The sequence below is a fragment of the Bubalus bubalis genome, chromosome 7 (genome assembly GCF_019923935.1).
Source record: "Bubalus bubalis isolate 160015118507 breed Murrah chromosome 7, NDDB_SH_1, whole genome shotgun sequence".
In the NCBI taxonomy this organism is placed as follows: Eukaryota; Metazoa; Chordata; class Mammalia; order Artiodactyla; family Bovidae; genus Bubalus; species Bubalus bubalis.
In genome coordinates, this window is record NC_059163.1 from 78,135,341 (window position 1) to 78,153,265 (window position 17,925).

Below are 17,925 nucleotides of genomic sequence, written 5' to 3' on the forward strand. Positions count from 1 at the left end.
TAGAGCTAATCAATGAATATAGTAAAGTTGCAGGATATAAAATTAACACACAGAAATCCCTCGTATTCCTATATACTAACAATGAGAAAACAGAAAGAGAAATTAAGGAAATAATTCCATTCACCATTGCAAAGAAAAGAATAAAATACTTAGGAATAAATCTACCTAAAGAAACAAAAGACCTATATATCAGATCAGATCAGTTGCTCAGTTGTGTCCAACTCTTTGCGACCCCATGAATCACAGCACGCCAGGCCTCCCTGTCCATCACCAACTCCCGGAGTTCACTCAGACTCACGTCCATCGAGTCAGTGATGCCATCCAGCCATCTAATCCTCTGTCGTCCCCTTCTCCTCCTGCCACCAATCCCTCCCAGCATCAGAGTCTTTTCCAATGAGTCAACTCTTCGCATGAGGTGGCCAAAGTACTGGAGTTTCAGCTTTAGCATCAGTCCTTCCAAAGAAATCCCAGGGCTGATCTCCTTCAGAATGGACTGGTTGGATCTCCTTGCAGTCCAAGGGACTCTCAAGAGTCTTCTCCAACACCACAGTTCAAAAGCATCAATTCTTCGGCACTCAGCCTTCTTCACAGTCCAACTCTCACATCCATACATGACCACAGGAAAAACCATAGCCTTGACTAGATGAACCTTTGTTGGCAAAGTAATGTCTCAGCTTTTGAATATGCTATCTAGGTTGGTCATAACTTTCCTTCCAAGGAGTAAGCGTCTTTTAATTTCTTGGCTGCAGTCACCATCTGTAGTGATTTTGGAGCCCAGAAAAATAAAGTCTGACACTGTTTCCACTGTTTCCCCATCTATTTCCCATGAAGTGATGGGACTGGATGCCATGATCTTCGTTTTCTGAATGTTGAGCTTTAAGCCCACTTTTTCACTCTCCACTTTCACTTTCATCAAGAGGTTTTCAAGTTCCTCTTCACTTTCTGCCATAAGGGTGGTGTCATCTGCATATCTGAGGTTATTGATATTTCTCCCGGCAATCTTGATTCCAGCTTGTGTTTCTTCCAGTCCAGCGTTTCTCATGATGTACTCTGCATATAAGTTAAATAAACAGGGTGACAATATACAGCATTCACATGTTCCTGTCTCTATTTTGGACCAGTCTGTTGTTCTATGTCCAGTTCTAACTGTTGCTTCCTGACCTGCATACAAATTTCTCAAGAGGCAGGTCAGGTGGTCTGGTATTCCCATGTCTTTCAGAATTTTCCAGTTTATTGTGATCCACACAGTCAAAGGCTTTGGCATAGTCAATACAGAAGAAATAGATGTTTTTCTGAAACTCTCTTGCTTTTTCCATGATCCAGCGGATGTTGGCAATTTGATCTCTGGTTCCTCTGCCTTTTCTAAAACCAGCTTGAACATCAGGAATTTCACAGTTCACATATTGCTGAAGCCTGGCTTGGAGAATTTTGAGCATTATTTTACTAGCGTGTGAGATGAGTGCAATTGTGTGGTAGTTTGAGCATTCTTTGGCATTGCCTTTCTTTGGGATTGGAATGAAAACTGACCTTTTCCAGTCCTGTGGCCACCACTGAGTTTTCCAAATTTGTTGGCATATTGAGTGCAGCACTTTCACAGCATCATCTTTCAGGATTTGAAATATCTCAACTGGAATTCCATCACCTCCACTAGCTTTGTTCATAGTGATGCTTTCTAAGGCCCACTTGACTTCACATTCCAGGATGTCTGGCTCTAGGTCAGTGATCACACCATCGTGAATATAGAAAACTATAAAACACTGATGAAAGAAATCAAAGATGACACAAATAGATGGGGAAATATACCATTTTCATGGATCAGAAGAATAAGTATACTGAAAATGAGTATACTACTCAAAGCAATCTATAGATTCAATGCAATCCCTATCAAGCTGCCAATGGTATTTTTCAGAGAATTAGAACAAATAATTTCACAATTTGTATGGAATTACAAAGAACCTCAAATAGACAAACAATCTTGAGAAAGAAGAATGGAACTGGAGGAATCAGCCTGCCTGACTTCAGGCTCTACTACAAAGCTACAGTCATCAAGACAGTATGGTATTGGCACAAAGACAGAAACATAGATCAATGGAACAAAATAGAAAGCCAAGAGATAAATCCACGCACCTATGGACAACTTGTCTTTGATAAAGGAGGCAAGAATATACAATGGAGAAATGACTATCTGTTTAACAAGTGGTACTGGGAAAACTGGTCAACTACTTTTAAAAGAATGAAACTAGAACACTTTCTAACACCATACACAAAAATAAACTCAAAATGGATTAACGATCTAAATGTAAGACCAGAAACAATAAAACTCCTAGAAGAAAACATAGACACAACACTCTCTGACATAAATCTTAGCAGGATCCTCTATGACCCACCTCCCAGAGCAATGGAAATAAAAGCAAAAATAAACAAATGGGACCTAATAAGGTTTTGCACAATGAAGGAAACTATAAGCAAGGTGAAAAGACAGCCTTCAGAATGGGAGAAAAAAATAGCAAACGAAGCAAATGACAAAGAATTAATCTCAAAAATATGTAAGCAGCTCCTGCAGCTCAATTCCAGAAAAATAAGCAACCCAATCAAAAAATGGGCCAAAGAACTAAACAGACATTTATTCAAAGAAGACATACAAATAGCTAACAAACACATGAAAAGATGCTCAACATCGCTCATTATCAGAGAAATACAAATCAAAACCACAATGAGGTACCATCTCATGCCAGTCAGAATGGCTGCTATCAAAAAGTCCACAAACAATCAAAGCTGGAGAGGGTGCGGAGAAGAAGGAACCCTCTTACACTGTTGGTGGGAATGCAAAATAGTACAACCACTATGGAGAACAGTGTGGAGATTCCTTAAAACGCTGGAAATAGAACTGCCTTATGACCCAGCAATCCCACTGCTGGGCATACACCCTGAGGAAACCAGAATTGAAAGAGATTTGTGTACCCTAATGTTCATCACAGCACTGTTTACAATAGCCAGGACATGGAAGCCACCATCAGCAGACTAATGGATAAGAAAGTTGTGGTACATATACACAATGGAATATTACTCAGCTATTAAAAAGTATGCATTTGAATCAGTTCTAATCATGTGGGTGAAACTGGAGCCTCTTATACAGAGCCAAGTAAGTCAGAAAAAAAAAATACCAATACAGTATATTAATGTATACTTATGGAATTTAGAAAGATGGTGACAATGACCCTATATGCGAGATAGCAAAAGAGACACAAATGTAAAGAACAGTCTGTTGGACTCTGTGGGAGAAGGCGAGGGTGGGATGATTTGAGAGAATAGCATTGAAACATGTATATTATCATATATGAAATAGATCGTCAGTTCAGGTTCAATGCATGAGACAGGGTGCTCAGGGCTGGTGCACTCAGATGACACTGAGAGATGTGATGGGGAGGGAGGTGGGGGGGAGGGTCAGGATGGGGAACACATGTACACCCATGGCTGATTCATATAAATGTATGGGAAAAACCACCACAATATTGTAAAGTATTAGCCTCCAATTAAAACAAAACAAAACCCTCTATTCCTCAATCATTTTATCAGTTATTAGTTTTCAGCAAAGGAAATAAGAGCTGAATCATCCCCAAATAAATTTTACTATTTAAATAAAGTTATGAAAAACCTTTGATTTAATATATATACTATTACATAATATAGGATAGTTTGATTGTTTTATACTTGTTAATTACCTGGTATATACATTTCCTACATGCATCCCTGGACATATAGCCAATCAATTACACACGAAGAAAGCTAGAAGCTAAGAGGAAAGAAGTTTTAAAAGTCTTAAGAAACAGATCTGTATTACCTGGGAAGGAGTAGGCTGATAGGGGATGTTATAGTTAACTAATTATTTTTTTCCTCTGCATATTTTAATGTTAGGAATCAAAGCAATTAATGTTACTTTCTGGTACTTTCTTGATGGCTGACTTTTTTTTTAAAGCTTGTACTATCTGTCCTCTATATATTTCTTACCAGGTTTCTCTCACCAAATTCACATTATTTTTGTAAAGTCTTCCTCCAGCATTCCCTAACATGCTTTATAGATTCTTCTTTTTACTCTTCTGTTCAGTAGCAAACTAGAATTTCACAAATGAAAAAAGAATAATTGGCTAGAGATAGTTATTCTAGAATTTCATGTTACCCATTTCCCCCCTCCATATTCCTCATAAGCTGAGTTTGGAACTAATCAGACAGATGAGGTATTATTAGTTAACCAAAATTTATAAAGACTACTTTATTCACTCTGAATGAAAATATTTGATGGTGGGGGGAGAAGTAGGAAAACTGATAGAAGAAAAATACAAAGGAAACAGGGTTATTGTTGCACATAGCATCTTTGCACCCTGATCTCACTTCTGCCAAGACCTAAATCTCATCACCAGTGTGATAGTGGCTGAATGTTTCCCTTCCAAATGTTTTAGTCTTTTTCCCATGACTTGGTTTTAATAATGAAGACAGTAGAAATATATTGGGAAGATTAGACTAAAAAATGTATATCTGCTTTAACATCCTCTAGTTGAGCATCATGAAGGGAATTATTTCATTTTTTGAGGATCCCAAATGAATTGCAGAAGAATCTCAACATGGAGGAATCTCAACAGGAACTACTTACAAGCTTGAAAGCCTCTTTGATAACAACAACCAAGAAACATGCACTCTTGTGCACATCAGTAACAGATAAGAAAGACAGTTGTTGGGCTGGCCTCCTCTCTCACTAAAATGAACTGCCAAGGGAGGGACTCTCCTGCAGATGTTTCCTACTGCTCAGGTGGGAAGTCGAGCGTGCAGGCATCACAGTAGGCACTGCAGTAAATCAGATAGTATCTCTTCTGGAAGAAAGCCAAGCCAAACTGCTCTTAGAAATATTATGAGCAGCTCCCTGGTAGCTCAGGGAACAGGGATCCATTTCAATCATTCCTAGGAACATCCTTCAAAGACAGTTTTTGTGTGTTTTTTTTTTTTTTGTTTGTTTGTTTTTTTTGTTTTTTTTTTCCTTTTGCAGGAGCGGCTGGGTGTTGGAGGAACATCCTGCTGAAGTTGTAATGGAAAAAATAAATGCCTCATTCCTCCAGACTCTGATGCTGCTGGAAAACTGATTCTTGACCTCAATTCACACAGTGAGGTTTGTCCTGACTTCCACTTTCTTTGCTGCCTCTTCTTGCAAAGCAAATAAACCCAAAATTTGTAGTAGGATGAAGAAATATGTTTATAAATTAGAGCAAGATTTCAGGATAAGCCACAGAGTGCTGTTCTGTGCTTAGTCGCAGCTGACTCTTTGTGACCCCATGGACTGTAGCCTGCCAGGCACCTCTGTCCATGGGGATTCTCCAGGCAAGAATACTGGAGTGGGTTGCCATGCCCTCCTGCAGGGGATCTTCCCAACCAGGGATTGAACCCAGGTCTCCAGCATAGCAGGAAGATTCTTTACCATCCATGCCCACCAGGGAAGCCCAAGAATACTGGAGTGGGTCGCCTATCCTTTCTCCAGGGGATCTTCCCAATCCAGGAATCAAACCAGGGTCTCCTGCACTACAGGCAAATTCTTTACCACCTGAGCTACAAGGGAAGCCTGGAGCCACAGAGTAGTATTCATCAAATAGAAACAAAGGTCTGTGGGGCAGAATGGAATCCTAGTAACCCATATGAGTGAACAATCTCATTGACATTGGTGGGTAAAAGGGAAAATCTGGAGCAAATTATTGGTTACATAAATCTTTAAAAAAAAATCATTCTTTAGCTACCAAAATTTTTAAATCAAAGTATTGCATGGCCCAAATCCTAAATAGCAAAAGGTAATACTGTTTGTTCAACAGAAAGCCTTTAACTTCCTAATAGCAATCTGACAAAGTTTGGTTCCCACTTATCTTTAAGTAGTGATGTGCTAGGTATAAACACAAGAATGTGATTATCATTCAACCTTTGCATAAAACCCTGATAATATAGTTTCTTGTTATTATTGTTTAGTTGCTAAGTTGTATCCAACTCTTTGGGACTCCGTGGACTGTTACCTGCTAGGCTCCTCTGTTTATGGGATTTCCCAGGCAAGAATACAAGAGTGGATTGTCATTTCCTTCTCCAGGTTACATCAGATCAGATCAGATCAGTTGCTCAGTCATGTCCTACTCTTTGCGACCCCATGAATCACAGCACGCCAGGCCTCCCTGTCCATCACCAACTCCCGGAGTTCACTCAGACTCATGTCCATCGAGTCAGTGATGCCATCCAGCCATCTCATCCTCTGTCGTCCCCTTCTCCTCCTGCCGCCAATCCCTCCCAGCATCAGAGTCTTTTCCAATGAGTCAACTCTTCGCATGAGGTGGCCAAAGTACTGGAGTTTCAGCTTTAGCATCATTTCTTCCAAAGAACTCCCAGGGCTGATCTCCTTCAGAATGGACTGGTTGGATCTCCTTGCAGTCCAAGGGACTCTCAAGAGTCTTCTCCAACACCACAGTGCAAAAGCATCAATTCTTCGGCATTCAGCCTTCTTCACAGTCCAACTCTCACACCCATACATGACCACTGGAAAAACCATAGCCTTGACTAGATGAACCTTTGTTGGCAAAGTAATGTCTCTGCTTTTGAATATGCTATCTAGGTTGGTCATAACTTTCCTTCCAAGGAGTAAGCATCTTTTAATTTCATGGCTGCAGTCACCATCTGTAGTGATTTTGGAGCCCAGAAAAATAAAGTCTGACACTGTTTCCACTGTTTCCCCATCTATTTTCCATGAAGTAATGGGACTGGATGCCATGATCTTCGTTTTCTGAATGTTGAGCTTTAAGCCCACTTACATAGGTTACATAGTTTTGTTGAAAAATTATGGGATTTATTGGCTGACAAGTTTGCATTGGAGTCCTATCCCTACTATCAATTAACAATGAGAATGTGGGTAAACGTTTTCAAGCCAAGGGTGTCCCTATACATTAGAGACTGTACTTCTCCTTTGCAGGCTTCCCTGGTAGCTCAACTGGTACAGAATCCGCCTGCAATGAGGGAGACCAGGGTTCAATCCCTGTGTTGGGAAGATCCCCTGGAGGAGGGCATGGCCACCCACTCCAGTATTCTTGCCTGGAGAATCCCAATGGACAGAGAAGCCTGGCGGGCTGCAGTCCATGGGGTAACAAAGAGTTGGATGTGACTAAGCACAGCACAGCCCTTCTCCTTTGCAGTGTTATGAATATTTCATACGATAGTGCAAAAATCCTTGATTAATTTCCTATTACTTCTATAACAAATGATCACAAATTAGTGGTTTAAAATAACATACACTTATTGTCTTATAGTTCTGGATATCAGAAATCCAAAATAAATCTTATAGAGTTAATATCAAGGGGTCTTCAGAGATGTTTCATCTGGCACCTCCAGGACAGAACTCATCCTTGCCTCTTTCAGCTTTTACAGTCTGTCATCTGTCATCTGCCATTGTTTGGTTTGTGTTTGCATCATTCCAACATTTGCTTCCCTCACTGTATTGCCTGCTCCCTTCTCTAGTCTCTGTCTTCTACTTACAAGAACTTTGTTACTGCATTGAACCCAATAAGATAATCAATCCATCTCAAAATCATTAACTTAATTACATCTACAAAATCCATTTTTCCATATGAGCAACATATTCACAGGCTATATGAGTAAGAATGTAGACAACTTTTAGGGATTGTTATTCAGCCTATTACAGGTATGTAGTATAGGTAAATGGCACAAATAGGCATGCAACCAATTTCAGCTCTTGCATCCTCTTCTAATGAATGTAGACTTAATTTTTCTTTTCTCTAGTTCCTATTACCATGAACACTTTTCTCAGAGACTCAAAAAATAAATAAATAAAAATATTGTAGGATCCTATAAGAGTATATTGAAAAGACTTTAAAAACCACAAGGCACAACTCATATATTTGTGTTGTGTATTTGTTCCCTTCTTTGGTGAGTCTTTAGGTTTGGTAGTTTCTATGTATCTGAGTTATGTTTGGAAAGCATCTGGAAGAAAACCAAATTATGTGTGTAATCAATTATAAGTGTAAAACCATCATAAATGAAGAGGAATTTTTTCACTCAGTGGGTTCTGAAACTGGTTACAGAAAAATCACTTGGATTTTGAGAATGAGAGTCATTTTAATTTTTAGGGTTTGTGAAAATCCAGGCCTTGTGATATGAGGGAGTTGAAACTGCTAGGTATTTTAAGCCTCTGATTTAATATTCTTTCAAATTGCACTGACATCATAATCATTTATCTTCAACAAAAGCAGAGGGAGGCTAAAATAGTTTCAGTTTCACTCTGTTTTAGTGGTAAATTCCTATCCTTTTGCTGATGTCCGCAATAAAGTGATCATTCATACTGCCATCACATGAAATGAACCAACTAAATCAAAATATTTTTCATAGGGGAGTAGCCTGGGGAAGTGAGAGAAACAGCATGCTGGACTTCTCATGCTGGTCTATTTTTGGATGGCCTTCTTTAAGGATCAATTTAAAGCTTACTGCTACACAGAGCTTTCTTCAGTGAGACAGAAAAATATGCAGAACCCAACACATACTTAACAAAAGTAGTCAGCTGATTGTACCTGACGACTTTACAAAGCATAGAGTTTATTCTCCATAGTATAATTGCTACCAGTAACAGTAGTTATGGGATTGATGCTTGATTCACTAATTGACTCATTCATTATTTCATCAAAAGATCTTTGACAAACCTATCATTTTTTCATTCACCTTGTTACTAAATCATTTTTTCATCTCAACAATTTGTATACTCATTAATTCGCTCATTCAATAAAACTGCATTGGATACCTTTCCTCTGCTCTCCTTGTGTTGGGTACTTAGATGTGCACAGATAAATCAAATACATACAAGCTCTAGTGATCCACTTCTTGGCCCATTCTTCATTTTGAAGACTGAGAAGAAGACACAGAAGCTAAAGTAGAATGTTTTGGTTGATGATACACTGAGGATGACAAATTTAGGCATGTAAATTGCGATAACAGAGAAGTTTCATTACTGGGCATCTGACTTCAGACCATCCAAATGTGTGGAATTGCAGCCCAGTTATTGCGTCTGTTTTGACCAGTTCAAGCTTTGGTGGAGAATTTGTTCTCTAAATCTGTGTCACAAGTATCAATCTGTGATTAGTGACTAATTATGTCCTAGCCCCAGAATAATATTGCCTTGTCAGCTAACTTGTTTTTATCTTGGTTAGCATCACTGTGGAAGACACTGCATGATACTGTCTCATAGTTCACAGGCTGAGAAAGAGTGAAGCTGAAATCTAATTTGAAAACAAGAGTGGATAAACTTCTCTGGGATCCTGAACAAAGTTGGAGTAACCATCACCAAAATAAAAGGCTCTGGTTCTGTGTTCTAAGTCAGTTTTCACCATAATGATCTAGCAAAGAAAGCCGGGTCTTTGTAAAGCTGACCTTTCTAATCAGGGCACCTTGGTATTTTTGAGATCTGATTTGCTCCGGTCACAACCTTCCTACCTCTATGTCTAGAGTCCTTCTGCTATTACTTAATCCAAAAATCAGTTTATAAAATCTTTTTATTCATCTGATATTTTAGTTTTCCTTACCCTATTCCTATCTCCACAAGCCTATTTTCTCTTGGTTCTCATTCTTCCAGGATTTCCTAAGGAGAGGGTAACTAATAACATAATTTTTGAGTAGTTGGTTTGTCATTCTCTTTCCTTCCCTTCACTACACATGGTGACCTAAAAATCTATTAGAGTCAACAGAATTAATTTTATGTTTTTCTCTCTTCCACTTCTGTGGCCTTAATGTTAAATTGATGAATCTGTGGATGGACTGAAAATCTTTATATCTGGTCATAATACCTCTATGACAATGGACCATTGGTGAATATTACAGAGTTCCTAGCTTCTAGAGACTCTGAACACCTAAGGCTCAAGTGCCTCCCCATTCATTTTATTCCTCAGTTCTTCTCACTTGCAGAAAATACTTGAACATCTATATGAACCTATCAGTGGCCTTTAACAATGGATGAGATAAATGTATGTTCCTGAGGCTGAGAAGTTCCAGTTTTAGCTTTAGAAATAAAAAGTAGACAAAGACACTAGGAAAGGAAATAAACACTTCAAACAAAACAAAAGAAACAAAAATTGAGTTCTTAAGAATATTGTATTGATGAAAAATAAATAGCGCTTGAGATATTTCTAAATATTTCACATGTGTTGTACTAACAAAATTAATCCCCCTAATAATTTTATGAAGTAGATATTATATTCTCATTCTAACAAACACACAGATTCTGTCCAAGGTCACATAGCAAGTGTGTGGCAAGATTAGGGCCCAGGTACTTGACTCTGAACACCATATTATAAACTGTTAGGTAATATAGCAATAGAGAGAGGAAGTGGGATAACATGATTGTTATGACTGTTCATAGCAATATTTAATGTGAGATTGTGTATCTGTGTGGGTTCTGAAAAGGTCAGTTATAGAAGAATGGGTACTGGTATAAATTCTGCTGCTATATTTTTGATATAATATAGTTTAAAATATTTAAATATCTGATTTAGACAACTCAAAAATGAATGATTGACTTCCAAGTATCTTGGTTTTGAGCTTTGACATCACCCTGACTTTGGGAGATATGATAATGAGATCATTCATTCCATTTGAAAAGCTAGTATTAGATTATGGAGACCCACCTAAACATTAAGAATCTCAAGTTTGGTATATTTCTTTTGATCAATTCTAGCTTTAAAATCATTGTCTTTTACATCTGAACAAATATATTTATCTAGAAAAGACTGTAGAGATTTTCAAATGAGATAAGAGATAGCAAAAAATTGAAAGAAATATTTACTAAAGAAAGAAATAATTACTAAAGTATTTCTCTGCAAACTCTGTGTGTGTGTGTGTGTGTGTGTGTGTGCGCGCGCGCGCGCGTGCGTATGTGTACCAGTTATTTGGAACAATTGTTTAAGTTTTGGTTCCGCTTTGGAAGCTAAGGAATGTGTTGAGTTTTGGAATTCCTTTGATGTGGAAGGAGTCCATCTTCTGAGGACTGCTGATGATGGACAAACATTCTGCACAGAAAGAACATAAGGAGGACTTCCATTTTCAGTTTAAGTGACTCTTGATAGAGGCACCCAAATGCAATGTTTTCTGTGAATGTGACAAGAGCTTCTTAGGTCAAGACATAAATAGTCGACATAAGTTCCACTTTAATTCATTTAAATGCATTTTAGCAGGGCACATAACTTGCTAGTCTTCAGTGTTTTCTGCGTTGGGATCTTGGGTACTGCTTTTCTTCCTTTGTATTTTAATTGTACTTTTTACTGAAAAAAAAAAAAAGTCTGTGTCATGGGAATACCATGAAACAGAAACTGTGTTACAATCATTTTTCTGTTATTGGCACTTATTGGCATCTGGTGATCAATGGGAAGATGAATGAATAAATAGATGGCCAAATGAATAATATATTCATAAAATTTTGTTTAGATTTGGAGTGAAATCAGTATTTTATGAGTTTCAGCAGCCCCCAAATTTTCTGTCCTCATTTTAGAAGATTAATTTTGTTAATGTAATTTATACATATTGAGAGAGGAAAAAAATTAAATGTTCTATTTCATAGATGATCAAAATAGGAGACAAAGAAATTCAATAATTAGGAGCCAGTGTGAAGATACTTGTCATGGATTGTAGTGAATCTAGTCAAAGAAACATTGAAATGGGGTTCTATTGTTGTTATTCCTTTTATTGTTTCTTCATTTCCTTCTATTTTATTTATTTTATTTTAATATTCTATCACCTTCCTACTCAAAACTTTCTAATGGCTTCTCATTGGTCAGTAATAAGATCCCAACTCTTTAACTTGGCTTAGAAAGCCATGCTTCACTTGGTCCCTGTCCACATTGATGGCCCTACCTTATTCTATATCCTACTGTTCTCCCTGTTCTCTCCTCAGGAGTTCACACATGCTCTGACTGGAATTCTCCTCCTTTATCTTCATTTGGTTGGATCCTTATCCATCTTCAGGTCTTAATTTAATTAATTCCTCAAAGAGACTGTTCTTGAACACTTTCCAAGTTAATCCCCCAGTCACTCAGTATCATACCATTTTGCCTTAATTCTCTGCTTAAATCTTAAGCATGTTGGAAATGCCACATGTTCACATCCTAGCTGAGCCTGTCTGAGCCTTAGCCATCTCAGTCCTAACAGGAGGTATGTAGGTAAAGAAGTTGTCTTGAAAGTGTATTCTTCAGCCTTAGCTCTTCTTTCTCTCAGGCATTCAAGTCACCCCATGGAGCAAACAACCATCTCCACTATGCCTTTTTAAAATTCCTGACTTACAGAATCCCTGTGTGTTAAACAATAATAGATAGAGAAAATACTTACTCACTGATCACAACGTGCAATTATCTTGTTATTTGTTTTATGCTTTTAAAAATCTCTACCCTCCTTCAAAAACATCGGTTCCATAATGGTGTGAATTGTGACTGTGCCAAAATGTGTTGTTCATATCGGTGCTTGGCACATAGTGTTCCATAAGCATTTGCTAAATAAATATGTTTACTAATTTGTTAAGTGAGATGAAGAGTTTTACATGTTTAATATCGTCAAACCCGCTTGATGATGCTGTATAACACTATGCCCATTTTACAGATGAAGAAATTGAATTAGAAGGATTAGATAGCTTTCCCAAGTTTCAGAGGTAATAAATCATAAAGTTAAAATGTGAACTGATTTAATTTGAGGTCTTTTGTCACAGTCTTACAAAATAAGTTGTTGGAATAACCTGCTCTTCAAATACACCTTCAATTTTAAAAGGTTATAGTACAGGTTTTAGGAGCACAGAATGTGGAGCTAGACTGTCATGGTTCAAAACTCCTTCACATTTTAGTTGTGTAACCCTGCCTTAGGTTCTAATTTCTAAAATAAGAATTATAATTCTGTCTAATATCCTGGATTGTTTGAACATTGAATAAGTGAATATATCTAAAGCATTTATACCAGTGCTTTGTACATGATACATGTTATGTTAAGTACTATCCAGGGCTTCCCAGGTGGTGCCAATGGTAAATAATCCACCTGAAAATGCAGGTGCTGCAGGAGACATAGGTTCAATCCCTGGGTTAGGAAGATCCCCTGGAGGAGGGCATAGCAACCCACTCAATATTCTTGCATGGACAGTCCCATGGACAGAGGAGCCTGGCGGGTTACAGTTCATGGGGTCACAAAGAGTTGGACATGACTCAGCATATATGCATTCAAGGACTTATCTCTTGATTGTGTCATTGTTTTGTTATGATTATACTGTATGATGTTTAAGGAAGATTCAATATCTCTCTAATAACTAGATATTATTAATAAACATTTTGCCAACATTTTTTATATAAAACATGTGTCAAAAGATAGGTCAACACAGGTATCCATGTTATGAAGTGAACAATTGCAAGATGAGTGGAAGTTTTCTATTTTCTGAAACATGTAGTCTAAGTGAGTCTTGTGAATTTTTGTTGCTCTTATTATTTTAATAAGGAGAAAGTTCTCTCTGAAATTAAAGGTTATATAATTTAGATCTGGAGGTTACCTTGGCAATGATGTTACTCAAGTCCCTCATGTTTTATGTAAGGACACTAATGACAACAGAGGCGCATGTTCCCATTAAAAGTCACACAAGCAATTAATACCTGAGCCAGAGTAGGAAGCAAGGTGGCCTGAGTCCTTTCTGGTGCTTTCCAGCCTCTCCATGCCTCTGCAGTGCCAAAGTGCCACTGTTGATGGGGAAACTTTTTTTTTTTTCTTTTTCAGTTAACTAGCTATCACCATGTGTGCAACATCTGCTGAGTACTCTAGGCAGGATGAGGACTCAACAAGTGTTCACCAATAGCCCTACATTTGACTCTCCATCAGTAAAAATGACAATAATGATTCCATAGCAAGGTTGGGAAACACCTGATTCTTCTAGGTTAATCTCAGGTCATGAGAAGCAGCCCATACTTAGGAGAAATTAAGGATATTGAAGGATATGAGAGAGATTTTAGAGAGTGTGCCTCTCTGATGCCTCTGAAACTGTAATTAGCGGCTTGACGCTACTGGCCACAGCAGTCTGGGCCTTCCTACAGCAAACAGCTGTCTTCCTTTTTTAGGAAGAGCTATATAAGGCATGTAAACCACATGGATTTCCTTTGAAGCAGCTAGAACTTTTGTCAGTATCATCTTTTATCTCTCTCTTTTCCTTCAGACCCTCTGAGAAGAGATCTTATCAAAGAGAGAATCAAAGGAAGCTTCTAGTGTTACCATTTCCCAGACAACTTTCTGGAATTCTTAAACAGAGAGCCAGATTCTTGATAGCCATGATGTGGTTTGCACTGGTGTTTTTCCCCCAATCCTCTCTCCATAACGTCTTCATGCTGTGTGGACAAAAGCCAAACAAGGCTTCCACCTTTGCCCTATGATTTCAGGACCTGAAGATCCATGTTATCCTTTTTGTTGTTGTTTAGTGTCTAAGTCATGTCCAATTCTTTTGCAACCCCAGGGACTGTAGCCTGCCAGGCTCCTCTGTCCACGGGATTTTCCAGACAAGAATACTGGAGTGGGTTGCCACTTCCTTCTTCCAGGAGAAGCCTATACACACACACACACACACACACACACACACATATAGGTTTGTGTTTTGTTGTTGAAAACACAAATCAACTTAGAGATGGACTTCAGTTGAAGTTCTTGGTTATATTCAAAAGAAAACTATTCTAGTTAATTTAAGAAGAAAGATACTGGATATGTGTATATATATATATATATACACACACACCCCTAAGTATTATATGTGCTTCCCTGGTGGCTTAGTGGTAAAGAATCACCTGTTAATGCAGGAGACATGGGTTCAATACCAAAGTCAGGCATGGCAACCCACTCCAGTATTCTTGCCTAGACAGTCCCAAGGAGAGAGGAACCTGGTGGGCTATGGTCCATGGTGTCTCAGAGAATCAGACATGACTGAAGTGACTGAGCATGCACATATGCATATATGTCAATACAGTTTCATCTTATATCTCTCTCTTTTCTTTCAGATTCTCTGAAAAGAGATTATATATATATATATATATATATATATATATATATATATAGTGCTGTCAAGACAAACAGTTTTCTCACAAATATCCCACTTCTGAACTTAAAATGAAGGTCTAATGTGAGGGTGTTTTGTTGTTGAAAACACAAATCAGCTTAGAGATGGACTTCAGTCAGAATTCTTGGTTGTATTCAAAATAAAACTATTATGACTAATTTAAGAAGAAAGATATTGGAAATAATAAGCAAAAAGGCTGAGGAATGTGGTTCAGTTCATGCATACATCCACAGGAAGGTAATAACGACTTCTATAGCTAAAGTCAGTGAAGATCTTCCTATGTGCCAGATACTGTTCTCCCAGCATGCCTTCATTCAATCCCTGAAGCAGTGTTATAAGATAATGGCTATTATCATCCCTATTTTACAGATGGAGAAATTGAGGCAATCTTTAAAGGCTTTATCTGGGGACATTAACCTATTAACTGGTAGAATTTTAAGCAGTAAAGGCCATGTTAATAGGGACAGCCTTCTTGGGTGACCTTCTGCTTCCACTACTCACCATGTAGTGCTTCTCTCACCACAATCTTTACTACCACTGGGCACTGGTAGTTCTTTGCATCACTTGTTCTAGATTCAGAACTTGAGTGTGGATATCTCATGCCCATGCCCTGTCTTCTAGGAGATTAAGAAGCAAATATTCAGCCTCTGGTGGCTAGATTTATTCAATAAGAGATGTCTCAGCACTAGAAATGAAGTTCAGATGCTTAGCAGTCAACAGAACACAACACACCCCTATCTCTGATAGTACTACTACTAACCTTGGATGAAAACTCTAAGACCTACTCAAGGACTATCACACAATTTAGTAAAATTACAACTGTGGGAAATGTTAATTGATGACAAATGTAAATGACCTGGCTTCTAAAAGTTACCCTTTTGAATTCCATCCCAAGCATAAATGATTTAACATCATTAAAAAAAGAAAAACTGAAGATAATAATTGTGTACTCTGAATAAACTCTTTAAAATCTTTTGAGAACTAATACTATGGGACATTGACTCTAATTCATAGCAATTTTTTCCAATATAAACTTGGAAGTCAGATACAACAAGAAGTGAATGGTGGAAAAGGACTGAGAAAAACAGCAAGTGAATGAGATTTCTATTGCAGAATGCTTTTGACATGGTCCAGTTACTGCGTCACGACTTCATGTTTCTTAATCTTGGCAATAGAATAAAGTCCTCAGCAGAAGGATTTTTTTTCAAGTCCAAAACATGACACTTCAGAGCTCTAACCATAACTTCTCTTTTTATGTCTATGGGATTTACAGTGTTTGCAGATGGAAGTAATTTAATACTGTGGTGATCTTTCATCTAGCCTGTTTCCTTTCAGTGACCTTATGTTTACTATAAGAAAACACCAACAAGGTGTCTGATTTCTTCATGGAAAAATGGCAACTATTTAAAACAAAAGGATTTTGTCCAGCAGAATCATAAATCTTTCAGTGTTTCTGTAATTTAACAAAAAAAGGCTCATTTGTTCTGTGAGGAGTGTTTGCCTGTAAGACAAGGCCAATTTGACTTTCTCATAAAAAATGCATTTTTTGAGGTGGGGGAAGATAGCAGTGGAATAAAAAGTCACTGTTCTATCTATGGCAGGAGAATCAAATCTTTTCATTTTTGTGGCTTTGCCTCAAACTGTCCCAAAGATATCATTTTGAAAGAAAAACCCCAGAATCTTTCCTGGCATTTCCCAGGATGCTTTGAAAATAATAGCAAGTTCTTTGTGCCCTTCACACATCTCTACTTCAGCATGTGTGGTTCCTGCTGATTTTAAAGCCTGTTCTGAACCCCAGAAAGCAGACTCTTCCTGGGATGAGAGAAACTCTTGGTAACCACAGCAACACACCTTTCCAGGGAATCTTCCCATTGACATTTGATAGTTCGAGTCATAAATAATGGAGTGAATCTTTCAGCAGAAGACCAGAAGCTGCAACTGGAACACTCAGGAAATGCATAACAGCTGCCTTTAGGGTGATGAGATGCAAGTTGCCTCCCTATATCAGAGGCAATTTTTCCAGTAAGATAGAACTTGAATCTGGAGTGTTCATTTTGTTTACACCATAGATCAAGGAGATGAAAATGCAAATACTCTCATGAGTTCAATGCTACATCCAAATACATATTAGAGACTCTAAACTAGAGTGTAGATTTGGTCTCTGTGTGTGAATAACTCATTCATGAATTATTTACAAATATTATTTTGTGATATGGAGCAGGTCCTTGAACAGGATGAAATATTTTAAACAAGAATTATGTATTGAGTATCTAATGTGTGACAAAGTGTTCTGATCCTTGGAAGAGAAATAAGAAACAAAGTACATGGAAGATACAGACAAAAAAGAAGTAATATGTGAGGAGGTATTTGAAGATGAACTAGAATTAGGTATGTGGAAAGTGGGGAGAATAAGGAGAGAATTCTGGGCAGAGGAAATAGCTTATGTAAGGACTTAGCTACAGAGAAACCATGGTGTATTAGAGAACTGAAATTGCTTCAGCATGTTGATCTCTGGCCAAAAAACATATTCATTCAACATTCAAAACTATCTATTTCTGTTCCTATGATACAGCAGGAAACGTTCCAGGTGTTTGGGGTATGACCATCAGCAAAGCAGAGAGAGAGTATTCCCTGTCCTTGTGGAGTATATCACATAATTCATCCTCGTGGCACTTCTTCCCTCTTCCTATATTTTTACCATATAAGGAAAAGGGAGTGATTATACTGCAAGAGCTACCACTGAAATCCTACTGTCTTATGGTTTTGGAATGTAGAAAATTATCCACCTTTAATTTGAA